The sequence below is a fragment of the Penaeus vannamei genome, chromosome 5 (assembly GCF_042767895.1).
Source record: "Penaeus vannamei isolate JL-2024 chromosome 5, ASM4276789v1, whole genome shotgun sequence".
NCBI classification, from domain to species: Eukaryota; Metazoa; Arthropoda; class Malacostraca; order Decapoda; family Penaeidae; genus Penaeus; species Penaeus vannamei.
The window spans coordinates 32,459,721-32,466,154 of record NC_091553.1 but is presented as its reverse complement, the minus strand read 5'-3'; the positions used below and the strand labels follow the sequence as shown (position 1 = coordinate 32,466,154).

General features: G+C 42.7%; 1 protein-coding gene across 2 annotated transcripts in view; it reads left to right on the top strand.

Moving 5' to 3' along the window:
- Positions 1–5,631, top strand: part of LOC113817267 (zinc finger CCHC domain-containing protein 24) — a 47,087-nt gene extending 41,456 nt beyond the window's left edge. For both annotated transcript variants that reach the window (XM_070122091.1, XM_070122092.1), the window contains exon 5: positions 1–5,631. This exon is cut by the window's left edge and continues 2,225 nt beyond it. The gene's annotated coding sequence lies outside the window, so the exon portion shown is untranslated.
- Positions 5,632–6,434: the final 803 nt, after the last annotated feature.

Sequence of the window (6,434 nt, the reverse complement as noted above, 5' to 3'; positions counted from 1 at the left end):
AAAAAACTGCCTTCCCGTTTATTTCTGTTGTGTTCATCCCTGTTCATCTGGAAAGTAGCCAAATAACACAGCGTTATTGTGCATCACATGTAGGGCTCGGGTCGAAAGCGCTTGGGTACCCCTGCCAGATTGGCTTTAACGAAGATGATCTGTACCCCAAGAATTTTCTAAAAGTGGGACCCTCGCCATCTTGGTTATGTCCATCCTGATAAACTACGAGGCAAATAAACTAATGAGATTACATACGGCCCGCATCAGCAGTAATATAATACATAAATAGTGTGATTAGCCATATAGCAAGGAAATCAATAATAACAGTAAAAAAGAAGAAAAGTACATTTTTTTTGCCTGTCTAGAGTTGAAACAAAGAGGGCGACAGATTGCTTATAGACATTTACGGCGGCGCTTCCAATCGAGCTGAGATTTTTCTTCCACTGACTCAGCCAAACACGTATGGCTGTGAAGTTGCTACACACGCATCTCTATTCTTAGCTTTGTTATCAGAGGTGTTCTGCCTTACATCAATTCCTGTTTCTTCTTTATGGCTGTTCTGTTTTATTCTTATCCTTGCATACGACTTCCGTTTCAGCAATTCCTCTGTGCCAAGTTGCAGGTACGATTTTCTGATAATTAGTTCGTTTCGTAATAAAACGATTCCATCAGAGCGAATTGCCATATTATGAAAAAAAAGATGCATGATTGGTGCCTGATGGTTCAATTCCGTCATAGGTTGCTTCCAAAATAAGTAAAAGCAGAAAAAAACTATGCGCTGGCAATTCACAGAACCCCTCTCCCTCCAACACACAAAAAGGAGGAAAATAATGTTGATACTTAGATCTCCTGTCTCAACCATGTTGTATTCTTAGCCCCTGTCGCTGCGGCAAAGGGTTTCCGAGAACCCTGCCTTACTGCGGCCCTCGTTATAGAGGCTTCAGGTGAATGGGACTAGTTTCTCGGGGGCGGGCGAGGGGTGGCGCGGCCGGCGGAGAGAAAGAGGGAGAGGGAGAGGGAGAGGGAGGGCGCTGGTGGTCGCCAGGAGTACGGCTCTAAAATTAGCGGCGGTGGCACCCTCTCGCCGCAGACACACTCCCTCCTCACTCCCTCCGACTTGTTTCCCTGCGCAAACTCCCAAACAAGAGATTAACAAACCGCCTTTTTACTTTCAATAGAGATATCAAACAGGCTGTTTTGATGTATCATTTTACGGAAGAAAGATCTGCATATACATTTACATTTACCTATACCTTATCACATTTCCTATTCCATACGACTGAAACGGTTTAAAACGTAGTGATTTATAGATGCATTCTTCCCAACATCAACTAAACACAGTCCAGCACAACGGGCGAGACAACCACGGGGCTACAGTGAAAAAGGCGAGGCGGTGTAATTGCTTCCGTCAGCCCATAGCATCAAATCATCCTCTCGGTTCGTCGCGCTGGATCAACTTATGTCACTTCCTGTCTCCCTCGCCCGGAATGGGTAATGTTGATCTCTGAAGCATAAATTCGCTTTTGCGAGATGTATACCGTAAAAAAAGAGAATGACATTAGGATAGGTAGAGTCGGTCATTCCATAGATATGAAACAAAAGAATTACCAACGTTGAAATCGCGAGTTCCATATATGACAGAAGGCAACGTGGGCGGCACCACTACCGACGGAATCTAGTCGGGAGAAATCTCCAGCTGAAGAAAGGCTGGCTCGTGGCAGATCGAGGGACGCGGTCTCGTGACGGCCAGGGGCGCGGGGCTCCTCGTCAGGGCGCTTGTAATTCCATGGTCGGGCAGGGGGAGGGTTGAGGCCCCTGGAGGCGAATTTCTTGGCATCGGCATGAAGCCCTTTGGACTCTGGTCGTACTTCGGGGTGGCTATTGATCAATATATAAAGAAGTAACCATAACAACTAAATAATTGCAAAGACCACCCGTGTTTGCTCGTCTAAAGGAGGAGTAACATCAGACTAGTCTCTAAACGTGGAGTCTGCACCGCCGTGACTCACCCGCCGAGCGTGCGACGTAAATCATTCAATCTGGATCTAAAGTTTTCCCGCAAGAAGTCTGGTCCTTCTCATCAGGAGATTCAGACAGCGTCCACTTAGAAGGCGACGGCACTCCGCAGTATCTGGTGGCACCCCCTAGCCCCTCGGCGAGCCATCTGACCCTCCCGGGTGCCCAGGCCCCTCCCCTCACGACCTCATTATTCATAGTTGTGTGTTGTTTACTGCGTCCACTTGTTAGAAGACGTCACCCTGAGACCCGAGATGGGGTTCGTGTGGAATCCGACGTGAGGGAGTAACAGTGTGATAGTGTGGAATGAGCGTGTAGGTGTGCGTGGCGATAGAGCGTGAGTGTGAATCAAGGTCGGTGACGTGGAGAAAGAAAGTCTGAGGTGATCGTGTGCGAGTTGAGTGACGTGAGTACGAGGTCACGTCTCGGGTGCTCCCTCTCGGAAAGAATGGAGGAAGATGGGGTGTGTTCCGTTGGAGATCATCTCTCGTCGTCTCTTATCTCAGATTCTCTCCTGTTCTCGCCTTTCCTGTCCTCTCTCCCTCCCTTCCTCCCTGCCCCACCCTTTCTCTCTCTCTCTCTCTCTCTCTTCATTTCCCCCCTCTCTCTTCCCTCCCCCATTTCTCTCTCTTCCCTCCTCCCTCTCTCTCTCTTCCCTCCCCCATCTCTCTCTCTTTCCTTCCCCATCTCTCTTCCCTCCCCCTCTCTCTCTAAGCTCCTCCCCCTCTCTCTCTCAGCTCCTCCCCCTCCCTTCTCCCCCCAACGGGATGGTCTCCACTATGGGACGAATGTATCTGAGTGTGATTGCAGTGATTGTACCCAATGACAAGCGCGTGCTCCACTTGCCTCCAAGCGACCAAGGAAGAAGCGGATGAGGTGATAATGTCATTTATTATTTCAGTGATCACTTTTTTTTTTTGCATTTTCTGTATCTTTGCATGTTTTTTGTATTAACATGATTCTGATGTTTTTAACTGGTGGTTACACTATATTATAACTATAGTTGTGTTATGTAATGGTGTTCACACTATGTGCCTTATATGTATCTATATAATCTTGGTGTGTACTTAATATTATATATTGGAATCCCTCATCTTGGGCTTGATTTTTTTCGCGTCTTATGATTTAGTGTATAACGATGCTAGTAATATTACTTCATGACAAGAGAGACGCTGTGGGGTCGTAATCTTGATTTTATTAATTGTATTTTGTGTTTCCGGCATTAGAAGAAATTTATGATTGTGTTTACGATATTTGTTTATGGATCTGAGTTTTTTATGCATATCCTTAGCGAGGATTTGTCAGACACTAGGTTTTTGTACAATATATGAGTGACATTAAGAGGAAGGCTATTGTAATATGTATTTTTAACTGGCTGTATTGAATTCCATTTGTATTGTAAATTCCTTCATCCTCTGTCTGTTCCTCGACCGAGTGCCACAGTGTATATCTGGCAACAGTGTAGTAAGTATATTTCAGTCTGTGACTGCGAAGTGAAACGACCCTTTCTCTGCCCAGTGAATCGTAAAAGCCTTTCTCGCTTTTCTTCAACAGCTTGATCTAAGATTTTTCGAACAAGGAATTCTAGGCCAAGTGATAAAGTACGAAAAGAGAGAGATTGGGAGACAGACAGAAAATGAAGGAAATTACTGCGCTGACTTGCTGCATACACAAGAAGAACAGTTGTCTATGTTTAGATAGTGACTCGCCCTCAGCCTGGTTACTGGGGTTGTTGCTACCAACCCCAACTTATGTGTCAGTTATGTTCCGTGTGCGTAACTTGCCCTCTTGGGACGACGTGCCAGTATTACTCTTAAGTAGTGGGAACGGGAGTATGGCGCCAAGCCGACGGTTATTCTATAAGTTTACTGCATGACCACTTAGTGTTAAATTGATTTATTATTAATCCACGTGCCCTGACAGAGAGAGAGTTTCCTTCATAGCGGGCGTTCTTCTTGTGTTTGCGGGTGAATTTCAAGGGTGAATTATCCTATCACGACCTGCCAAAGCCATAGCGAGGGACTTGAGATGTGCAGAGTTCCCAGAGCGGTGTGCAAGGCGCAGGGAATCTATGAACAGCATTCCACAATTATGGTCTGTACTGTGCACCGCCGGCCGGGCCGAGGTGCACAGGGGCGGGGGCCGACGCCGCTCCGCCTCGCTCTAGTCCCGCTCACGCTGGCCCCCTGTCCGCGTCGGGATGTCGGACTGCGCAAGGGTTACGCATGGACGAAGCCAGGCGCGTCATCGGGTCGAGGGAGCGGGGCTAGGACTGGCGGGAGGGCGTCTTGGCCGTGACCCATGGTATGTCTCCCCTCATGACCCAGGGAGTCTAATCTTGCTCTTGTCTGTCGTCTTCAAGTTGATGATTTTTTTTTTCTTTTTTTTTTTTTGCGTACGACTTGAATACTTTCCACTTTATGTTTATACCTTGACACTTATTTCCTAACTCTCTAAGATGTGGCACTGCCGAATCATGAGTGGTGACGCTGGATTAAGTTATGTAATCAGTATCAAGACGACGTCTGAAGCTGACCCGACTCGCTGGCAGGTTCGAACCAAAGTCCTTGCGTATACTCGTATGGCTTTTGGTTCCGAGTGCATTTGCCCCCTGGAGTCGGAGGCGGAGGACGAAGTCGAGAAATGATAAGCAAGTCAGAGAGAAGTTGCCATATGGAGAATTTGCCAGTATTGTGCAATAAAATGAGTTGGAAAATTGCCCTCACTGTGGTCCTTGTGCGACACGCCTTTTATATAAATCTTTTATTTCGAGAGGTAGTTCCAGCTTAATGTTAAGAGAGTCTCGTGCTTAGGACGAAGAAGAAAAAAAAGGCTGCTGGAACTGCCTCTTCAGATAACCAATTCCCCGTGTCTCACAAGGCAGAGGTGGGCCTGGATTTCTCGGGACTCCTTCAAGACGGACTTAGACAGGGATGTAGACGTCCCGTGGCAGTCATGTCGGTGTCCCGGTCTTTCAGATCCGCTCACCAAGACAGGATATCCCAGTCAGTCACGTCATGCATATAACAGGATGAGAAATGATTTGTAAATTTTGGCCGTTCTTTTTTTCAGAGAGATGTTTACTTTGTCGTATTTGTTTATTGGTCGAATATGAGTATAGATATAAATTATTCAAGGGCTAACTGAGACATTTCCTTTGAGTTAAGTAAATGAAGTGTTTTTTTCATGTTTAACAAGGAAAAATGTTCAGAACAGGTTTCTATTCACCCATAGCTGCTGTAGTAACATGATCAGAAAAACAAATATTTCTGTTTTCCTCTATCGGGAACATAAGCCATACATGAATGTCTTTGACTTTCTTCGAGCTGCTCATTCGATAATTTCTCCCAGAAGTGAAAAGCAAAAAGCAAAAAAGCAAATTCCAATCACGTAAGACAAACAGCTCCAAGAACCTCAACGCCATATCAGTATGAAAGACTAAGGTGTTCAAGTGTTTAATGTATGACTCGTGTTATCCATTCCTGGAATCGTTCATCTTGTTCATGTATAATAATATCGAGTTGTAGTAGATTCTAGACGTAGGTGTCGCGCTGCTGTACTTAACTCTCTCATCAACATACGCGCAGTGTGTGCTTGCTCGTTGAATAAACATTAGTCAATTTGGGTCTCGCTTTTCTTGCCAACCCCTTCTCGCTCTCGGCTCAACTGCGCAAGTTTGCAGTTGCGATTCAAGTTGTGTCGTCTAGGTTTATACTTTTTGAAATTTTACCATCATCCTCATTTTCAGTATCGTTATTATAATAATAATAATAATAATAATAATAATAATGATAATAATAATAATAATAATAATTATTATTATTATTATTATCATTATTATTATTATTATTATTATTATTATTATTATTATTATTATTATTATTATTATTATTATTATTATTATTATTATTATTATTATTATTATTATGAAAATGATATTGATAATGATAATGGCAACAATAACAATAGTTGTGATGATGAAAAAGACGTTAATAATAGATTAAAAAAAACACAATAATAATGAAAACTACTATTACTACTACTGCTATTACAACAACAGCAGCTACTACTAATGATAATAATGATAATAACAACAGCAAAAAACAATAATAATAAGGAACATAATAACTATAATACCCACAATACTACTACTACTACTAAGAATAATGATGATAATGATAAAAATGATAATAATATTAGTAATAATAATAATAATAATAATAATAATAACAACAATAATAATAATAATAATAATGATAATAATAATAATAACAACTGATAATAATGACAACGACAACAACAATACTGTGATAATGATAGTAATGATAGTGATAATGGTCATGATGATGATGACAACGATAAAGATAGAAATGATTACAATGATAAAAAAAATAGTAATGATAATAACAACAACAATGTCAAGAACA